Source organism: Schistocerca serialis, chromosome 3 (assembly GCF_023864345.2).
Source record: "Schistocerca serialis cubense isolate TAMUIC-IGC-003099 chromosome 3, iqSchSeri2.2, whole genome shotgun sequence".
Lineage (NCBI taxonomy): Eukaryota > Metazoa > Arthropoda > Insecta > Orthoptera > Acrididae > Schistocerca > Schistocerca serialis.
The window spans coordinates 641,428,170-641,451,470 of NC_064640.1; the positions used below are offsets into that span (position 1 = coordinate 641,428,170).

At 43.4% G+C, this 23,301-nt stretch overlaps 1 protein-coding gene across 4 annotated transcripts in view; it reads left to right on the forward strand.

The window, feature by feature from the left end:
- Window positions 1–23,301, forward strand: part of LOC126470523 (uncharacterized) — a 253,347-nt gene that overhangs the window by 188,632 nt on the left and 41,414 nt on the right. For 2 of the 4 annotated variants that reach the window (XM_050098440.1, XM_050098441.1), the window contains exons 3-4: window positions 13,877–13,943; window positions 19,673–19,767. The gene's annotated coding sequence lies outside the window, so the exon portion shown is untranslated. The remainder of the gene's footprint in view (window positions 1–13,876; window positions 13,944–19,672; window positions 19,768–23,301) is intronic. The other 2 variants (XM_050098437.1, XM_050098439.1) reach the window with 1 other exon arrangement.

Sequence of the window (23,301 nt, forward strand, 5' to 3'; positions counted from 1 at the left end):
AGTTGCAGCAGGTGTCGAACAACTCCAAGTGGAGTCTCCCGGCCAATAATACCATACGACGTTTCGCCTTTTCCGAGATACTCGTTCCCAGGCGCCGGACGACAATAATCTGCCCTTAGTCAAAGGTGCGTGTTGTCACAGTACGAGTCACAAATTCGATTTAAATGTAATAATTAGTTAAATGTGTGGTCACAGGTATGTTTTAAGTGAACGCACCTTCTGTAGCAGGCGGATTTGACGTCATGCAGTGCGGTGGGTGGGAGAAGAGCTCGACAGAGCAAGCAGTATGCTATTCTGCTTTTGGCGTCCATAGGGCAGCGTGTTTCTGTAGTGTGGTACTACCCAATGTGCTTTAATAAATGTGCTCAGTATGAGTATAGCTTAACCTATGACGACCTGTACACTCTAAGATAAAAAAAAAAGCAACGCACCACGAAGGAATTATCCGAAAGGGACGTGTATCGGTAGATGTGATGTACATATGCAGATAGATAAAGAAATGGTTATTATTTCAGGAAAACTCCACAATTTTTTCCAGTGAATGAGCTTCAAATGGCTCTGAGCGCTATGGGACTTAACTTCTGAGGTCATCAGTCCCCTAGAACTTAGAACTACTTAAACCTAACTAACCTAAGGACATCACACACATCCATGCCCGAGGCAGGATTCGAACCTGCTTCCGTAGCGGTCGCGCGGTTCCAGACTGTAGCGCCTAGAACCGCTCGGCCACCCCGGCCGGCTGAATGAGCTTCACAAACTGATCCTTATGCAAGCAGTTATTCGGCATGGCATTGATGGATAGAGTTGCTGGATGTCCTTCTCTATCAGATCGTTCCAAATTCGGGAGGCCGACGGTTCAGTCCCGTCTCCGGCCATTCTGATTTAGGTTTTCCGTGATTTCCCTAAATCGCTTCAGGCAAATGCCGGGATGGTTTCTTTGAAAGGGCACGGCCGATTTCCTTCCCCATCCTTCCCTCACCCGAGCTTGCGCTCCGTCTCTAATGACCTCGTTGTCGACGGGACGTTAAACACTAATCTCCTCCTCCTCCTCGTTCCAAATTCTGTCCAACTGGCGCGTTAGATCGTAGAAATGCCGAGCTGGTTGGAGAGCCCTGCCCATAATGTTCCAAACGTTCTCAAATGAGGAGAGATCAGGCGCCCTTGTTGGCCAAGGCAGGGTCTGGCACGAAGACAAGCAATACAAACTCTCGTCGTGTGCGAACGGGATTATTTTCCTGAAATGTAAGTCCAGGATCGCTTACCATGAAGTGCATCAAAACGGGGCGTAGAATATCGTCGACGTTCTATTGTGTAATAAGGGTGCCGCATATGACAACCAAAGGTGTCCTGATATGAAGAGAAATGGCCCCCTAGAACATCAATACTGACTGTCAGCCCCTACGGTGGGCGACGGTCAGGTTGGTCTCCCACCGCTGTCTGGGGCATCTCCAGACACGTCTTCGCTGGTCATCAGGGCTGGGTTCAAAGCGGGACCCGTCATTGAAGACAGTTCTCCTGGCAATGAGATTCTAAGCCGAAGGCATGTCTGGGGATGACCCAGACTGCGGTGGGATACCGACCTCACTGTTGCCCGCCATGCTGTTCGCCAACCAGGAGTCTGCGTGCCATTTCTTTTCATACCAGGACCCCTTTGCTTGTCTTCCTCGGCACTCTGACAACACAGCGATAAGTCGACGACATTCTACGCCCCATTTTTGCCCTTTATAGCAAGTCATCCTGGGCTTACATTTCACCAAGGTAATGCACGGCCGTACTCAGTGAGAGTTTCTACTGTTTGCCTTCGTGCTTGCCAAACTCTACCTTTGCCAGCAAGATCGCCGGATCTCTCCCCAATTGAGAAAGTTTGGAACATTATGGGCAGATCCCTCCAACCATCTCGGGATTCTGATGATCTAAGGCGCTAGTTCGACAGAATTTGGCTCGATATCCCTCAAGAGGACATCCAACAACTCTGTCAATCAACACCAAGCCCAATAGCTGCTTGCATAAGGGCCGGAGGTGGACCAACGCGTTATTGACCTGTTCAATTTGTGAAGCTCTTTCTCTTCAACAAATGTCCGTCCCGATAGCTGAATGGTCAGCATGACGGACTGCCATCCTCAGGGGCCCGGATTCCTTTCCTGGCTGGGTCGGGGATATTCTCCGCTCAGGGACTGGGTGCATTGTTGTCTTCATCATAATTTCATCCCCATCCGACGTGCAGGTCGCCCAATATGGCGTCGAATGTAATAAGATCTGCACCAAGGCGGCCGGACCTGCCCCATAGGGGGCCTCCTGGCCAATGACGCCAAACGCTCATTTCCATTTCTTCAACAAATCGTCCAACTTTTTTGAAATTGGAATCATTTGATTGTCGATACATTTACATCACATATATCGATTTTCATTCCATTCGGATAATTCCTTCGTGGTGTGCCGTTGTTTTCTTTTTCTAGTGTAATCAAGTTACTATTTTAAGACCGTGCTAGCACATCATACAGGGTGATTCAAAAAGAATACCACAACTTTAAAAATGTGTATTTAATGAAATAAACATAATATAACCTTCTGTTATACATCATTACAAAGAGTATTCAAAAAGGTTTTTTTTCACTCAAAAACAAGTTCAGAGATGTTCAATATGGCCCCCTCCAGACACTCGAGCAATATCAACCCAATACTCCAACTCCTTCCACACTCTCTGTAGCATATCAGGCGTAACAGTTTGGATAGCTGCTGTTATTTCTCGTTTCAAATCATCAGTGGTGGCTGGGAGAGGTGGCCGAAACACCATACCCTTAACATACCCCCATAAGAAAAAGTCGCAGGGGGTAAGATCAGGGCTTCTTGGAGGCCAGTGATGAAGTGCTCTGTCACGGACTGCCTGGCGGCCGATCCATCGCCTCGGGTAGTCTCTCCATACAGTCGACTCTCCATACAGTTGATTGTGGAATTTGCAGCTCTCTGCTAGCTCTGCAAGTCGATTTTCCTGGGCTTCGAACAAATGCTTGCTGGATGCGTGCTACATTTTGATCACTCGTTCTCGGCCGTCCAGAACTTTTCCCTTTGCACAAACACCCATTCTCTGTAAACTGTTTATACCAACGTTTAATACACCACCTATCAGGAGGTTTAACACCATACTTCGTTCGAAATGCACGCTGAACAACTGTCGTCGATTCACTTCTGCTGTACTCAATAACACAAAAAGCTTTCTGTTGAGCGGTCGCCATCTTAGCATCAACTGACGCTGACGCCTAGTCAACAGCGCCTCAAGCGAACAAATGTACAACTAAATGAAACTTTATAGCTCCCTTAATTCGCCGACAGATAGTGCTTAGCTCTGCCTTTTGTCGTTGCAGAGTTTTAAATTCCTAAAGTTGTGGTATTCTTTTTGAATCACCCTGTATTATGTCAAGGGATTTCCCCATTAATGACTCCGCATTCGTCTCTGTTCAGCTTACACACTTTCCTTGCCGAATCATGTGCTCGCAACACCACGTGGCAGCATTCAATCACGGTGTGAACAGTGGTCATAACTTTTTGCTTCGCTCATACTGCTATAAAAACACAGTTCGTTGTTACTAAAAATCTTGGAAAGTATTTGACTGATTTAATTAAAATTTTTACACTATACTCTAATGAACGTTCGGACGGACGAAGGCTGTATACATTTCTAAAGTATGTAATACAAAAACATGTAATCTATAAGTGCGAAACGTTATCAAATATCTCGAAAAGTTCTTGACCGATTTACTTCAGATTTTTACACAATACTCTAATGAGCATTCTTATGGACGTAGCCTTATATTTTTTTAAACGACAATGGTTTCTGTTAAAACCGACCGGGAGATAGAATAGATTATCAGCTTATGCGTACAATACTACTACAGGATCTGACTCGTCCAAGACTGTGTAATACTGCCCACTCGCAGATTAAAACTATGTGAAATACTGTCATTGAAGCTACTACACTTACGCATTCAGCAGCAGAAGAGGTGTCGCTCATTACCCATATACCAACGATCCCAACGGATTTTCCCATTGATTTTAAGCAATTCCCAATCGAGGTTTCGTTTCCAATAACAATAAACAAGGCTCAAGATCAGAGAGAGTGGTAAGAGGACAGGGGGGGGGGGGCATTAGTAAATGGACATAGAGAGGGCGAGGAGGACACACACACACACACACACACACACACACACACACACACACACACACAGAGAGAGAGAGAGAGAGAGAGAGAGAGAGAGAGAGAGATTAGTGCACAGAGAGAGGGTTGGAGGAAAAGGAGATGGGCAGAGAGAAGGGGAAAGTAGTTTACACTACACGAGTATATCCAATTCACATACATACACAATGTATAAATTCCTCAGATTAGAACAGAAACACAAGCGCAATACCCCATAAAGTAACACGGCCTCCACCCCGTTTGAATTTGTAATTGACGACGTTCATCTTCAACAATGGTACACGAATGATTCGTATATTACGGAGCTCCGTTTACAAAAAGATATGGTTAATGGTGTGCTCCCGGATACTTGCGTTCCTTAGTATTACACTTCGTTGTGAAATACATCATAAATTCGCACCACTTCCACGAATAAGCCTCCTACGGTTTAGTTCTTGGATGAGGAATGCACGTTCGTTATACTGACGCGAATTGGCTGTTTCATCTTGAGTCGTGTCCAAAATAGGTTGTTAGTTTGGGTAGCACCAGGAGCGAGTTATTTCTCAATCATCGCAAGATCACAAGACGCCCTTCGTTGAAATCCCTTAAATAATCGTATTTCTCCATTCTCTTTAACTACATGATTTATCTGTATTCCCAGAACCCGCTAAATACTTCTCGTACTGCGTCAAGAGACCCATGTTCTTGCTCATTACTACGATGGTGTGCGCTCCATAGCGCCACAACGTACACTGCCCGACAAAAGAAGTTAAACACCCAGAAGGGAGGAGGAAACGAAGTGATACTTCATGGATTGAGAAGTATGTGATTTTGTTTCAGATATTACAGTTCGGAATCAAATTTACAAAGAACTTGGCAGTAGGAGCCCTCTTATCAGTATGACGTTGCATCGCCTCTGGCCTGGTTCATCCACTGATTCAGTTGGGGAAGGTGTCATAAATCCGTCGTATCCTTTCTTCAGGCAAAGCGACCCATAACTGTTGTACTTGATATTCCAGATACTGGCACCGGGACGGAGTTGAGGTCCTAACTGGTCCCACACATGTTCTGGAATCTTGCTGGCCTCAGGAGTGCCTCAACATCATGCAGCCAGTTCCTAGAGACATTTGCCGTGTCTGGACCAGAAAAATGGTACCACGACACAATACACGAGGACGCAAGATGTCTGTGACATACCGTTCTGCCGTAATAGTTTCTTCAACCACTACCAATCACGATCTGAAATCATACCCGACGGCTCCCCTATGACGCCAGGTGTAACACCGTTGTTCCTCCCAAAAATATTAGAAGAATAGGACCGTCCGCCACATCACAGCCATATTCGCCAAGGACGGTCATCCAGGGTAGTGAAGAACCACGAGCATCGCTGAACACAACGCGATGCCATTCGTGACCGTCCATGCTTCCTGGTCATAGCATCACTCCAAATGCAACCGCGGTAGCTTACGCGTGGGGCGATAATCCCTAGTCCGGCTGATGCTTGTCTCCGACCAGTTGTACACTGAAGGTTGCAGGGAGGCCATTACTTGTTCTCGGATGGCAGGCGCAGATATGACAGGATTATGTTGTGCTTGGCGCACAATACGGCGATCCTCCTTTGTGTTGGTCAGACGTAGTCGACCAGAACCTTGACGACGAACATACTTGTTCTCACGTGCCCACGCAATCCAAAATCAGGCCACTTCCACAACCGAATGTCCCGTAAATCGTGATATTGCACGATTCGATCAGCTAGCCAATTAGTGGAGACTCACAATTTGTGCCCTTTCAATCTCTGTCAGGTGCTGATAACACTATCTCACACAAGTAAGCGGGGTCTCTGTATCCGTTACAGTGATCACATGACTTCTGGCGATGTTCATGCCGTTATATATCCTAAAAGTCCAGGTACCAACACTGAACACGAACAACACTGATGCTTTTTGGTGGCTGTTCTACCTATCACAGAGAATTTCAAGTTTCATTGGCACCTGACTGTCTTCTGGGTGCTTCTCTCTCTCTCTCTCTCTCTCTCTCTCTCTCTCTCTCTCTCTCTCATGGCGTACCTTAAACCGCTGATAGTGAGCACCGATTGAGAAACATCATAGGAGAAAACTTCGTAGGAATTAATAGGAATTAGATCTTCATAACCGAAACAAATTTCGAAATTTATAGATTGTTGGCTATAAAGAGGAATTTTTAGTTTGTTGGAAATGAACAACTGTTACCACACAATTCGCACAACATGTGTAAATGGGGAAATTAACTGAAAGAATTCAGTTTAACTACAGCATCCAGCTTCACTGTCAGACGTACTTCTCGGCCTAATTTTCTTTATATACAGGTATTCCTTAGTCTGTTGGCTGCTTTGAACGGCAACTGTTGTAAGAGGGTTGCTGGCTGCCCTTAGGGAGGAAGGAAGGAAGAAAGATTAGGGTTCAACTTCCCTCCAACACCGAGGTGACTAGAGACGGTTCACAAGCCCGTATTACGAAAGGATGAGGAAGGAAATGGGTCGTGCCCTTTTCAAAGGAATCGTCCCGGTATTTGCCTGGAGCGACTTAGGGAAACCACGGAAAACCACGGAAAACTTGAAGCTGTATGGATCGACGGGGATTGGAATCTCTGTCCTCCCGAATGCGAGCCCATTGTGCTAAATACTGAGCAACCTCGCTCTGTCTGACTGCCCGAGGGAATGCTCTGAAAACAGGAGCTCTCTGTAAAGACCTACCGAACGAGTTGGAACGTTGTTCGAGTCACTGGACTCGCATTTGGGAGAAGCTAAACCAATCAAGAATGCTGGGTTAGTTTCTTCGAAAACGAATAGCCTATGCTTGCCCAGTCCGAACGTGTTTTCTCTCTCTAGTGACATGATCGCTGTCGCTACGTGAAACCTTACACTTCCTCTCTTCTTTATTGTAATGGATAAAAGGAAACAAATTGTCTTCGATTATTATTCCCATGTATTTAACACTTCTGCGTTGTAACACATTTTACGGCAGGAAACATTTTTGGACGCTTTTAAGGAACTGTTTCTGTATTCGTCAGGGCAGGATCAGAAAACAAGAATAAACTCTAAATAACTGTTGCAGGACCAAGCACTGAAGCAGAATCATTTTGTTATAAGCAGTAGACGAGCAACAATTATCTCAAGTTCCTCTTTCTGTATTTTCCTTCATCGCTTCAGGTCAGTGCCAGCAACAACACAGGTTTTACTGGTGAAGTTTTCTGAAAATCCAGTTACCGAATAATCATATTCCATGACACTCAGTCCGACACCTAACTTGATAACGGGCATGGCAAGGATAATATGGTTTCTACTGTACTGCTAAGGAATGTCGGTCATTCTTTATGAGATACAACGGCCGATGTTTACAGTAACAACTGTCTGACTTTTTGAGACACTGATTGCTGTTTCAGGCTGTGCACAGTACGGATAATTATAACATTTAAGAAAAATTTATAGCAAAACTAAAAATTATATTCTTAAGTCTACTACACTTTCGATAAACCTGACAGTTGAGGGTCTTCGTTGTTCGTATTGTTAACAACAAGGAAATCCAACATAGAAAAGGGACTACGTGAGGTAAACCTTGGGAGGCAGAGCAGTATTCGCATGTGTACATATGGAAGACCGAATGTAAGCCACACATACAACGCCTGGAACATCAGAGACATGTAAGCACAGATTAGCAAATTTGATAAAAGCTCGAAAGAACCTCTATCGATTCTGTAATTCAGTAATTCTGTAATCTCAGTAATCATCCAGTAAAATTCATTGGATTTGATGTCGTACAGTATGTCCTGCGAAAGATACGATGTAGTGACAGATGGCGTAGCTTTAGGACTGTGTGTTAATACGGCAGAGTAAGGGAGATAATACTTTTCATTTTTTCCAGGCACAGAATTAACGTGTTCAGTCAAGGCTTACGCCATATATTGAAAGCACATGCGAACGTGACCACTCCCAAAGTTGTGGCGTTGCCGAGAATAGTTGGTTGGGGGAGAAAGAGGGGGGGAGGGGGCGTGGCGGGCAGCCAGCGACGTGTCAGGCCGTGGAGGCGTGCTCTTCACGTGATAGCCCACACGAAGTTACGTAGGCTCGTTTACCTCGGGACACTCATTGCACGTGGAATCGTGTAGCTGATAAGCTGCCCCCGTCGAAACAGGCGCTACGGGAGCACGTCACAGCGCTAATGACGAGTGTTGTGCACACTTCCGTCTCCTGTCTACAGGAGCTGCCCAACTCGATGAAAATCGACGTAGCTTACAGTAAAACAGCCCGGCACTCTCACACATCTGTAGGAAACCAACACGGGCGGAAGGAAGGAAGTTTAGAGCTTAATGGCTCTGAGCACTATGGGACTTAACATCTATGGTCATCAGTCCCCTAGAACTTAGAACTACTTAAACCTAAGGACAGCACACAACACCCAGTCATCACGAGGCAGAGAAAATCCCTGACCCCGCCGGGAATCGAACCCGGGAACCCGGGCGTGGGAAGCGAGAGCGCTACCGCACGACCACGAGCTGTGGACTAGAGCTTAATGATCTACATCTAAATATACATGATTATTCTGCACATTACAATTAAGTGCCTGGCAGAGAGTTTATCGAACCGTCTTTAAGTTGCTTTTCTACCTTTCCACTCTCAAACAACGCCCGAGAAAAGCGAACACGTAAATCTTTCCGTCCGAGCTCTGATTTCTCTTATTTTATTATGATGATCATTTCTTCCTCCTTTGGTGGGCGCTGACAAAACATTTTCTCACCCTGAGGAGAAAGCTGGTGATTGAAATTTCATGAGAAGATCCTGTCGCAGCGAGAAATTCCGTTGTTTTAATGACTGCCACCCCAATCCGTGTATAATGTCTGTGGCACTCCCTCCTTTATTTCGCGATAATACAATACGAACTGCCCTTCTTTGTACTTCACGATGTCCTCCGTCAATTTTATCTGATGCGGATCCCACGCCGCACAACAATACTCCAGAAAAGGGTGGACAAGCATAATGTAAGCGTGTCTTTAATAGTCCTGTTACATTTTGAAGTGTTCTGCCAATAAATCTCAGTCTTTGGTTTGCTTTCCCAACAACATCACCTATGTGACCATTCCAATTTATGTCATTTGTAATTGCGATCCCTAACTATTTAGTTGAATTTACAGTTTTTAGATTTGTGTGATTCACCGCGTAACGGAAATTTAGGGGATTCCTTTTACTATTCATGTGGATGACTTCACGCTTTTCATAATTTAGAGTCAAGTGCCGCTTTTTACATCATACAGATATCGTTTCTAAATTATTTTGCAATGCGTTATGATCATCTGATGACTTTACAAGACCGTAAATGACAGTATCGTCTGCACTCTAAGAGCCTACTCCAACTGTCTCCCAAATCGTTTATACAGACCACGAACAACAGAGGGCTAATAATACTTCCTTGACGAACGCCGGATATTACTTCTGTTTTAATCGAGACTTTCCGGCAGTTTTTACGACCTGTGACCTTCCTGACAGGAAATCACACAATTGAGACGGGACCCCATAGGCACGCACTTTAATTAGAAATCACTTGTGAGGACGAGGAACGTTGTTAAAAGCCTTCAGGAAATTTAAAAATATGGAATCAATTTGACGTCCCTTGTCGACTGCACTCATTACCTCGTGAGAATAAAGAGCTATTGTGTTTCACAAGAATGATATTTTCTGAATCCGCGTTGGCTATGTGTCAATAAATCGTTTTCTTCCAGTCGATTCATAATGTTAGAGCACAGTACGTGTTTCACAATCCTACTGCAAATCGACGTTAGTGAGACTGGTCTGTCAATCAGCGTATTACTCCTATTGGATATTCGTGTATCTTTAGAAACTTTCCAGTCTTTGGGTACGATCTTTCTACGAGTGAGTGATTGTATATGATTGCTAAGTATGGTGCTATACATTGAAGATGGAAGGAATGGTTTGTCTTGTCGATAACGAGGTTATCTTACACTGAGCACAGGCGTGGATTACCGAAAACTAGGAAAGAAAAACACCCACGAAATTTTCAAAGGACCCATCCCTGTATTTGTCTTAAGCGGTCTCGCTTGGCCGGCCGGAGTGGCCGAGCGGTTCTAGGCGCTTCAGTCTGGAACCGCGCGACCGCTACGGTCGCAGGCTCGAATCCTGCCTCGGGCATGGATGTGTGTGATGTCCTTAGGCTAGTTAGGTTTAAGTAGTTCTAAGTTCTTGGGGACTGATGACCTCAGCTGTTAAGTCCCATAGTGCTCAGAGCCATTTGAACCAAAATCCTTACAAATGGAGCACTAGATTAGCTGAACAAGAATCGAGGAAACCTAGTTCGAAGACAATCACGATATTCGCCTGAAGTGGTGTAGTGATTTGATAGGGAACCTAAATCCACTAAATCCATCGTTTTTCGACATAAACGGTCCAGTTTCATTTATGTGACCACCGCTTATGTTCGACGCCAATGTGCATTTACCACTCACAGACGGCAGCACTAGCACTTGATGATATATAAAGCGTGTCGGGGAGGACGCTAAAAACAGTACGGTCGTTATCGAAATGCAGAAACGGAGCGATTTATCTGCCGTCCAAAAAGGCACGATCATTGGCTTTCGGACCAAGAGTGGAAGCATTTCCGAAACGGCTAAGTCTGTGAATTATACGCATGTTGCCGTGGTTGAAGTATACCATACATGGCAATATGGCGCTATCCAGAACCAGCGATGAAGCAGCTGTGGTGCACCACGGGCCATAGATGACGTGGGTCACCGACGGCTGCAGAGATGTGTACGGGTTAGCAGACGTGCAACTATTGAGCGACTGACCAGCCAGATAAACCAACGACCGTTCTACGAACCTTGCTGCGTATGGGCTTCCGCAGCAAGTGCCTGGCTCACGTACACATGCGCTGTTCATGGGCACCGAACGCAACTGCACGTCTGCTGAGTGACGAAGTTGGCCATTTCAGATGAATCAGGTTTTATGCTCCATCGAACAGATGGCCGGCGTGTGCGGCGTAAAAAGTCTGAAAACAAACACCCTGCAACAATCGTCAGAAGGGTCCAGGCCGGAGGAGGCGGCGTTACGGTCTGGGGCATATTTCGTGGAATTCTCTGGGTTATCTCGTCGTTCTGGAAGGCATAACGGATCAACACGAGTATGCATCTATCCTTGGGGACCATGTCGAATTTGGTTTTCCTCGGCACGATATCTACCAGCAGGACAACGCAACGTGTCAAGTACCCCACAGTGTACGTGCGCTATTCGAAGAGCACGAGGCTGAGTTTATCGTACTCCGTTGGCCACCAAACTCTCCGGATTTAAACCCAGTCAAGAATTTGTGGGACCATCTCGATCGGGCTGTTCGCGCCATGGATCCGCCACTGAAAAATCTAGCGTAGATGGACACGACACTGAAATCGGCATGACTCCACGTCCTGGTTCGTACCTTCCAGAACCTCACTGACTCTCTGCACGTTTCGCAGCGGTCTGCGCTGCGAAAGATGGTTATTTAGGCTTTGGACAGGTGGTCGCATTAATGTGACTGAGAAGTATATGACGCCATAGCTCATTGAGAAAGATCACAAGTCGTAAACACCAAAGACATCAATCTCGTCGGAGAAAAGCGAAAAAGGTCCAGTTCAATAGCATTATTAAATGCTTTGGATCCACGAAACACTGTATTTGACTGTGTGCAATATTGAAGATCTTTAACATTTTTGTATTATTTATCGGCAAATACTGAAGGTTCCTACAAATCCCCAAATTCATTTAAACTACATAACGAACGCCTGCATTTATTCCGTTCCCTCCAAATTTCTAAACGGGTGAAATTTTATTTTGTTCTCTCCAACACAGAATAAGTTACAAATGTTCAGTTTCTAGGATTTAGTGAAATGAAATTTGCTGATAACGTCTAGAACTTCACTACGTGCATAAAATAAAAAAATGGTGTAACCGATTTCAGTTTTTTTAAAAATCAACGACAGCTGGCTGACGCGACCACGCTAGCATATATGTACAGCGAAGTATCGAAGCTCTTAGAAGAGCATTTAGAAATGTAAATTTTCGCTTAGTCACGGACTTCGTGTAAGTTGTGTATTCTGTGTCAGCTTGCAGTCAAGGCCAAGACGAGGAGAACACGTCACCGGTTTCCTTCCTGCTCCTTTTTTCCCCCCTATCTCATATTCTCCCCCCTCAACAGACTTGCCCACACGTTACTAGTTGCTTCTCTCTCTTCCCATCTACGTGAGAGAAATGAGCGGGAGGAAATACTATAATCTGCGTTTCCTTACTTAGTGACACGATCAAACATACCTCGCCATTGATTTCGCCATCACACGGGAGAGTGCGTTGTACAAAGAAAGAGAGACTGGCTGTTGAGTCAATGGACATTGCTTGCTAACATAGAAAAATTGTCAATCGGAGTATTGATACAACTCTTCTCAAAATTTCCTGATTGTGATGACTTATTTCTCTCATTTGTCAAATGATAGTGGGCTGAGTTGAGAATTAATCGCCATAACTCTTAATGCATTTATCACAGTGTGAGACAAGACGGAAAAATGTTTAAGGTTGCCAACAGAACAATGATTGTACCCGGGCGAAGCAAATAGATGTCTTTCTTTGGGTTCCAAAAATATAGAAATCGCATGGGAAGAGATCGGGAATGTATGGAGGGTGTGTACTGGCTTCCCAGCGAAACTTCTGCAATGTACTCGAAACAACCATGGCACCACGTGGGCGGGCATTCTGTTGGCACGTCGTTTCGACTACGTTACAGCAGTTTCGCTGGAAAGCGCTTACACATCCTCCAAACATTCTCGATCTCTCTCCATCCGATTTCCTTATTTTTGAAGTGCTGTAGAAAGACATTCGTGGCCGTCGGTTTGCTTCGGATGATGAGGTGCAGGCCTTGGTACAATCATGGTTCCGTAGCCGACCGCAAACAATTTTCCATGAGGTCATTGACAATCGTGCCTCACAGTGAGGTAGCTGAATTAACAATTATGGCGATTACTTTTGTGATGGTAAATAGTTTACTACCTTTTTTCCATATGTCTATTTTTCATTTGGCTGGCCCTTATATCTATTCTCTTTCACTTGTTTCTCTCGAAACCCGTATGAGATACATGCGTGAAAAGGGTGAGCAATGCGGATTTCGGAACTTAGTGCAGGTTTAACTTGCATGATTGGTGGGCAGTTCCAGTTTGCACTACGTAAGAGAAAGAAGGAATGTTAAGTTCTAACGTCTTCTCTACGACGCCACGAGGAACGGAGCACAGACTCGGTAATCATCCGGATTCTTTTCAAGAGACTATCCTGACACCTGCTTTATATGATTGATGGACATAAGTGAAAACCTATGTAAAGTAGGCCGTTTGGTGATATGAACCCCAGTCCTTCTGGACGCGCTGCCAGAAAACTGGCATCAGTCCCATGTCAAGGAAAATACTCAGACTTAAATGCAACGAGCACCCCTGTTTCTGTGACACGTCTGACAATCCAGAAACATGAACCCAGTGGTTTTGTCACAAAGGCAGAGCTGTACCAGTCAACTGTGGTCCCATCCTAATCTAGAGATTACAAGCCTTGTTTGCTGATGCGACATGGCTCGACAGCCGATAGCAACATTATCTGGAGGAGCATTCGGCTGTTCCGATTTTAGAGCCGAGTGCTTTGTTTGTCTGTTTCAGGCGCCCATAAAGCCGGCCAACACTAATCTCATAGCTGCAGTTACTCGCCGGACGATCTCCACTACAGGTCTGTGCCTGCTTAGTTTTCGCTGCTTTATCTTTTCGCCTGGTCAAATGAGTGCGCCATGCTTCAGCCGTGTGATGCGTTGTTCACTTTGTTTAGTGGCTTAGTGTTTCCGTATTCCTAATTTCGTGTCTTTAATGTATTATTGGAAGAATAAGTAAGCTTTTATGCTTAGAGCGTATTACGTTGAAGTGAACTCGCATTGTCAGATATGCCTCATTATTATCAGTATAAGGCGCTTTATAATGTATATAACATTCATTATCACGTGAGACTCTGTTCCTTAAACTCTTACTTGAATGGTTACGCGAGTGTCCTATAAATATAATTCTTACACAAGGAAATATTACTGAATGTTCTATAGGAGTTCAAAGGAGAAGTCGAAGAGGCATGGTCGCTGACTGCAGAAAATGTTTCCTGGTCTGCATCTGTTGATATCAGGGAGACTTACAAAAGGTGAACTGAAAAATCATCGAAATTTGATTTCGGTATCAATTATCGCTTTCATGTAAGAGAACTTCTAGATCACTGTTTCACAGCGTCTTCGTAGTGAAAGCTGATTAGGCCACAAAGGTATGCACACACTCAGGATTCGTCCCCTTTTAGCCTACATATCCTTTTAACATAATATGTGCACAAGAAGCGAAAATAATGAATCGTCGTCGTTTTTAGAGCTCGTGGTGCCGAATTCCAATCGGACGGTATAATACGTAGTCCTTGGTAGCGTTTCTAGTTAATTCTTTGTTAAGGGCGAATCGTTATGTTACCCTAACAATGTTCTTATGAATAAAGTTCACAATGATGAATCAGTATGCTCCTCCTATACCTCCTAAAACGATACATTTTTTTTCCTCGTTCGTTTTAAGTTTAATTGCCAGTTTTCTGTCAGATTTACTTGTCCATTCCCACACAAATGATCAAAAGCTGTCAGATAATCAGTGCACGCCTTTATATGTCATTTCAAGTTTTCTTATGCTTGTGGCTTTGTAAATACGTTCGTTAGAAAACGCTCTGTTCAAGAATTTTTTGCATGCACCTAATATTCGGTCAACTGGAAAAAGGAGTGTCGATATTTTTATCGTGATGAGTTTGCACGTAATGGATGTTCGGATTGAGTACGCAGCTTTATAATCCATTTTGCAGTGAAAGAAAATGCACCAAACAATTACAGTTTTCCTTTGAACTTTATTCCCAGAACGGCAGAACGGTTTCGGATACCGATATTTCCAATTACAGTGCTGTATGATGTGTCATAACAACTTCGTACCACATGTAAGAGCCACCGCTATAAATTCCCGGAAATACTGTAACTGTAATGAAGCGTGTCATAAATACAAGTAGCTGCATGAATTACAGCGGCGACTTTTCTATGTAGTATGAAGTCGTTCTGGCGCATCACACAGCACTGATAATGGAAAGATAAGTTTACAAAACCGGTGTGCGAACAAGGTTCAAAGCAAAATTGCAGTTGTTTGATGGGTCTTATTCCCTGAAAAAAAAAGTGCTTTTTAATAAAGCGAAATTGCTATAATGTGTAACTAGTTTTTTGCACTGGTTTGAGTAACAGGAAGATATTTCACGGTAGATTTTGTAAGATACGAAGATGCAAGGTAGCCCATAGTAAGCACCCAATCGTTGCTATAACAATGCCGGCCGGTGTGGCAGTGCTGTTCTAGGCGCTTCAGTTTGGAACCGCGTGACCGCTACGGTCGCAGGTTCGAATCCTGCCTCGGGCATGGATGTGTGTGATGTCCTTAGGTTAGTTAGGTTTAAGTAGTTCTAAGTTCTAGGGGCCTGATGACCTCAGATGTTAAGTCCCATAGTGCTCAGAGCCATTTTTTTGCTATAACAATAGAGAAGCAAAGAATTATTTTAGATCTAGTTTATAATGATAAGTAGGTTTCCAGCAACAGACAGCCTTAACTGCTGCACGCTTACACTCTCTACTTAGTTTTACACAACAACTGTTTTAATTAAGAACTGAATGTATCAACTTTTCTACCTAATGACGCACTAAATATGAAGTGCTCTAATAATTCAGTTCTCGACTCTGAGTGTTCAATATTACTGGCCTGAAAACCGTCTGTGTACGTTGCATCTTGTTAAGGGTCGCTTCGGGAGAACAATAATGTAATCGCATCATTAATGTGTAGTGGAGACCTTAGTTTTTAGAAGATACACACAAATAACTAGCGAATAGCTAGTTTCCTGATAAGCTGGTGCACACAGTAACATTTCGTCATTCAGCACTGTGTGACACAACGTGGCACAAATTACCGAAAATGAATACCACATTTACATTACTTACACCAGCGTTTCGGGATACCTGTGAATAGATGCTGAAAGCTACATGCCCATCCTTCAGCTTCGCTGTGAATAAGTACAGAGTACTTAATATAATTTTACTAATTTGTATAGGGCAACAAAATGCGTTCCATATCGGTTTGTCTGTTTCATTGTTGGCGGTTAGTTACATTCAGTAAAAAAGAACAATATTTTACCTGTAATGGATAACATACTTTACAAAATAACGTATTAATGAAATAGATATCTTCGCGTCTGTTTTTCACTACAAATTTCTTTGTACCTCATCTGACCCTTTCACAGAGCTGGCGCGTGGCTTCTCACTTAATTTCTAATTTACGTCTATTTAAGTCTATTTTCATGCTGCTTACCGAACGAGATGGGGCAGTGGACTAGCATTCGAGACGACGGCAGTTAAACTCCCCTCCTTGCCCTCCACATTTAGGTTTTCTGTGGTTCCCCTCACTAATTTCAAATAAATGCAAGGATGCTTGTTTCAAAACTGACATAGTAGATTCCTTTCATTGTACTTTCGCTATCCGAGGTTGTCCTTCATCGTCTGAACGTGCAACCCAAGTCTTCCTTTATTTTATATTCATGCTACTTGTCCCAAGCTAAAGCTATAGCTAAGATAGATTTAATGTGATAACGTTTTCATTTTTGATGACTTAGTCACAAATGATGTAGGACTGAATAAAATTGATTTTTAGGGAATGAACCAAGAAATGTGAAAAGAAAAGAAATTGATAGTTGTGTAGTATCGTCATTTTTACGTAATCGTTTACTTCTGAACAAATATCTCTTACGTATCATGCAACGAAAAATATCAAATTACTTCCACATACTAGTCAACCTAATTTCGGATCTATTCTTCTGCTTCCACACAGCTTCATATTTCAGTTTTCGCTTTGAACTTGTGATAGTAACTTGGCAGATCGCCAGAAGACCAGCAACTACATGAAACTTAAAGTTTTCAAGCATGGTGAAAGACCTATGACGAAGATCACATTCGATTTCAAACATTTCTCGACAAAGAATTTTTCTGATGATTATAGCATACTGTAACAGTTACCTGCCGTATTACAAACGGACGTTTTGAAATACGAAACAATACAGTTCAGTGAAACATTGCTTACCAAATAAATTGACAAGATACAATTATTTTTAACAAACTACTTGTATACTGATCTCTGTCCTCCATAACTGATGGGTTTTGTTATTAAGCCTTCCTATTAATCTGTAGTGCACCGCAGGCGTCGTCCGATGATTCACAATTTTTGAAGAAAACAGTTTTCGTTACGTGTCGAAATGACATAACACTATATGCCACCGTAAAATCCAATTTTGTTTTGATTTTATAAGACGGATTCAGAAATCTCACAGAAGTTCGAATATTGATGACACATGGAAACCGAGCGTCAAGGCAGAAATAAATAAATACGCATGAAATGGGTCTTTTATGTCGACTTCGCCGCCGAAGTGGCCGAGCGGTTCTAGGCGCTTCAGTCTGGAACCGTGCGACCGCTACGGTCGCAGGTTCGAATCCTGCCTCGAACATGGATGTGTGTGATGTCCTTAGGTTAGTTAGGTTTAAGTAGTTCTAAGCTGTAGGGGACTGATGACCTCAGATGTTAAGTCCCATAGTGCTCAAAGCCATTTGAACCATTTTGAATCTTGAAGATCGACCAGGAACTACTTTGAAGCCGCATCAAAACTACTAGTTATCTGAATATCTATAAATTTGTGGGTAACTTATGTTCCTAGTACATTGTCAACACAATACTAGGAATTATTCATTTCTCCTTCAGCAACAGTTTTACGTAAGAACATGAGTCATGAATGGAATTTGTCATTTTCTGAGAAACCTGTTGTCAAGTTACTTCTTAGTGCCTCCTAGGTGTCGTGTGGAGTTACGTTTACACTCCTGTTAGTTATGTAACGTAGGCAGCTCACAATCTCAAGGTTGGCTTTGGCACCGGAGTGCTTTATCAAGAACGGCCCTACTATGATACTTATAGAGGTAACGCAGTCGGGAAGACAGTGGGTATGGAGATCAAACTTCTGTTAGGCGTTCTGATTCCGGTTTCCAGCTATGCCCCCAAATAAATTTCTGGCGAATTTCAGGAAATATGTAAAGGTTTTCTAAATTACCGCTACTAGTCACAAACTTTTTTAATTATTGTATTACTTATTAATATTGTATTACTTATTAATACTGTATTACATATTAATAAGTAATACAATAGTTAACAAAGTTTGTGACTGGTAGCGGTAATTTCAAAAACCTTTACATATTTCTTGAAACAGTCACGGTCGAAAAAGAGTCAAAATGGCTTCGAATTTCAGGAAGCTTCCTCCTACATACACCCGAATTCGTTCTCCATCCGTTTGTGATCTACCTCTCCATGTGTAATTACCTCCATGCCATTTCTTCCAAATGCGGACATTGCGCTCTTGTTTTTCTCCTTCCTCTTCAAAATTTTCAGCATTCAAAACGATAGGAATATTTTTTTCTTCGGCTACAAATTCGCGGTGGTCCCGTGTGCTAGCGAATCTAGTTCATGGCCAAACATTAAATCCTCAGTGACTTACGAATGTTTGGTGATTCCATGGCCACATCACTAACAATTTTCTGGGACCATTTACACGAAAGTGAATACATAATTATCGCGAGTATTCTTACCTTCGCAATCTCTTCTGTTGGTGTGCCATTCACTTCACTATCAGAACCTGATTTTCTTTTGGTTATTAACTTTCGTTAGTCCTTACAGTCCTATCGACAAAGAGGCCGAGACGGAACACATTTAGCTCTTCAGGGTTTGGCGAAGGAGTCAGTCACAATGGTATTACTGATGGAACCACCATGTCATTAGCCTATAGTTGTTCAGTGAAACCGCAAAAAACTGAAGGATGGTCGGCCCGATAAATGAATCCAGTTTCTCCCAACCCACGAAGCCAGTCGTTCACCGTATCGTCTCATCACACGATTCAATATCTACATTGGAATAAATGAATCATATTATAGATAATAAAGAAATAACGAACAATAACAATCTTTCCAATTTACTCAGATGTGTTGAGCAGTTTGTGAGCTGTTCTATCGAACAGTTTTGATTCACATTCAGCTACAGTATGAAAATGATTCTTCGGTACTAAGCTCACGAGAAAAAATACTAGAAAATTGCTTCTTTCCAGGTACTGAAAATATTCATAAGACAACAAGTTTCCTGATTTATATTTTAGTTTCTCCATATTTCATGTCTTTTCTCCAAGCTACTAGTTCACAGGTTGCTACATCACCCAGTTTGATATCGTTACGGCTCTCATAGTTAAACTAATATAACCTTCCTATTTTAGCACATGAAAATGTATCTTCTCATGCTGTTATTTGCTCTAAGGTAATACGTGTTTCTTGTACTTTGTTTCAGCTGCTGATATACTCATCACTTGCATATGCGAGAGAACGAAAAGTGAGATCTGGAACATCAGCACCGTTTTGGTGTGCCGTATTTGATTGTGAGAGGTAAGTTGAATATATATGTTTACACTAGGCAAATTTTTACGGCCGATGCTTGATTCCTTGGTGACATATGGATTTGGGAACAGGGTCACGGGCTTAGGCATAATATTCTGCGTAATATTTTGTCTTTAACTGCAGAAGACTCGTTGGAGGCTGCGGAGATAGCTGTTCAAATTTCTCAACGCTAACTGCTTCGAAACACAGTTAGCCCTACTTTAAACATTTTGTTGCTAGAGATAGCCGTACGAATAAATAATTCAGTTTTTATCAGGTTATCTATGAGATAAGTGGTCGAGCTAATCATACAGAGAGATAGTAAACATAGATAACATCAGCGGCCTGCTCCAAAGACTCTGACAATGTCAGCAGTAGAGAAACGTTGGGCAGGAAGCTAAGCTCGTGACTACCCCAGTTCAGAAACCAAATATATTTGTTAGCTGCTCCGGTAGTAGAACGTTACACTGAAAGATGTATGAAACCGGCTACCATAATATAAATGAAACAAGATATGTTTATGAATTCCTACAGAGAGTTTCTAAGATTTCTGAGAATTTTGTGAGGTTCTTTGCTAATTTGCGAAGACGTATCAGACTGGATGAAAGTTATATTGTTAGATATTATGGAACCTAGCTTGCTGTCCACACTTCGTATCAGTTTTTAAGTGTTCGTAAACCTCTATCTAGGTGAACATTTGGCTGTTTTGTACTTTTGTGTATCTATCGACGACGACGACTTGAATTAGACTTTAAACCTTAATCTTTCTTCCTACTTATCATCTGAGTTACACATTTTTACCAACTGGTCCACGAACGGGAACTTCTAGTCATTTACACACTTCATACATATAATACGACTATCCATCTCTAGGAGCAATGATAACTTTCTTATACCACTGACTGCGCATACGTCGACGAGGCTAACAATCCACTTACAGCAAATAAATTCTGAGCTTTGTAAGTTACTAATACGAAGCCTCACGAAGCAGACGACTACGAATTTCAGCAAGACCCGTACACTCCAGAACGCAACAATAATTTTCACGACTTCGTCACTGTTTAAAGCTATTACTTAATTCTGATACTGAGCTATACTGCTTAATACAACAGTCTCCTTTGGTTTTACAGATATTTCCATAGTATAGATTTAAATTTAAATCTTGTTTTTCACTTTAGATGACGCAGGAACTAAATTTTTTTGACCAGATTAACAGATTTTTACTGCTACAAAATCCTCATCTCTGGAAACTCTACAGAAAAAGATTATGTAAAACACTAGAAATGGTTAATCGTTGAAACTTGACTGGTTGTTACACGTGTAATGCATTAACGACAGATCGAGCGAGGTGGCGTAGTGGTTAGCACACTGGACTCGCATTCGGGAGGACGACCGTTCAAACCCGCGTCCGGACATCCAGATTTAGGTTTTCCGTGATTTCCCTAACTCGCCTCAGGCTAACGTTGGGATGTTTCCTTTGAAACGGAGCGGCCGACTTTCTTCCCAATCCTTCCCTAATCCGATGGGACCGATGACCTCGCTATTTGGTCCCCTCACCCCCCCCCCCCCCCCCCAGCCAACCAACCATTAACGACGTAGAATCGTAGTCAAGTTAGCTTGACGCCTGCACACTAACAGCTCAGTTTACGATCATCACTGGGAGTACGAAATGAAACAACAGTTTCGCTCACGGCTAATGTACTACTGCTTGTTTCCGTGCGCAAATTTTCGATTCCACATAGCGTTGTTGCTTCTCATTGATTTTGCCCGAGAGGGAATTGGATCCTGATCTTTCCACATTTCACCACTTAGCTCAGCCTTCAGTGCGAGGCACATGTGCATGTCCTTCCATATTCCATAAACCAGAGATCGCTGTGTGGCATACATACTGCCTTCCTTACTGTCCTATTTAATGTTGCTCCATATGATAATCAAATACCAGTTTCTTTTATTTTACCATGGTGAAGAAAGCTATGTGGTATGTAGGCGTCCAGGGATGCTTTCTTCAAATCATAAAACGGGCGAGGCGGTGCAGTGGAACCACGGTCGTAAGGATTGGCAGCTCCACCAATGCACTGCGCTTTTATGCGTTATGTCTGCGATACTGCCAACATCTGCATTTTACATATCGCCATCCATAACTTGGGTCACCTCAGTGTAAAGGATAGTTTTAAATATGCTTAAAGTATCTTCTAAAGATATATTACGTTTTGAAAGTAAGACCGATTGTGCCTCTCTTGTGCATACGATGAGTTACACTATGTGATCAAAGGTATCCGGACACCTGGCTGAAAATGACTTAAAAGTTCGTGGCGCCCTCCATCGGTAATGCTGGAATTCAATATGGTGTTGGTCCACACTTAGCCTTGATGACAGCTTTCACTCTCTCAGGCATACGTTCAAGTAGGTGCTGGAAGCTTTCTTGGGGAATGGCAGCCCATTCTTCACGGAGTGCTGCACCGATGTCGGTCGGTGAGGCCTGGCGCGAAGTCAGCGTTCCAAAATATCCCAAAGGTGTTCTATAGGATTCAGGTCAGGACTCTGTGCAGGCCAGTCCACTACAGGGATGTTATTGTTGTGTAACCACTCCGCTACGGGCCGTGCATTATGAACAGGTACCCGATCGTGTTGAAAGATGCAATAGCCATCCCCGAATTGCTCTTCAACAGTGGGAAGCAAGAAGGTGCTTAAAACACAATGTTGGCCTGTGCTGTGATAGTGCCGCCGCAAAACATCAAGGGTTGCAAGCCCCGTCCATGAAAAACACGACCACACCATAACACCATCGCCTCCGAATTTTACTGTTGGAACTACACACGCTGGCATTCGCCATACCCACACCCTGCCATCGTATCGCCACATTGTGTGCCGTGATTCGCCACTCCACACAACGTTTTCCAGATGTTTACGCTCCTTACAATAAGTGAAGTGTCGTTTGGCATTTACTGGCGTGACGTGTGGCCTACGAGCAGCCGCTCGACCATGAAATCCAAGTTTTCTCACCTCCCGCCTAACTGTTATAGTACTTGCAGTGGGTCCTGATGCAATTTGGAATTCCTGCGTGATGGTCTTAGTAGATGTCTGCCTATTACACATTACGAGCCTCTTCACCGAGCGAGGTGGCGCAGTGGTTAGAGACTGGACTCGCATTCGGGAGGACGACGGTTCAATCCCGCGTCTGGCCATCCTGATTTAGGTTTTCCGTTATTTCCCTAAATCGCTCCAGGCAAATGCCGGGATGGTTCCTTTGAAAGGGCACGGCCGACTTCCTTCCCCAACCTTCCCTAATCCGATGAGACCGATGACCTCGCTGTCTGGTCTCCTTCCCCAAACAACCCAACGACCCTCTTCAACTGTCGGCGGTCTCTCAGTCAACAGACGAGGTCAGCCTGTACGCTTTTGTAGTGTACGTGTCCCTTCACGTTTCCACTTCACTATAATATCGGAAACAGTGGACCTAGAGATGTTTGGGAGTGAGGAAATCTCGCATACAGACGTATGACACAAGTGACACCCAATCACCTGACCACGTTCCAAGTCGGT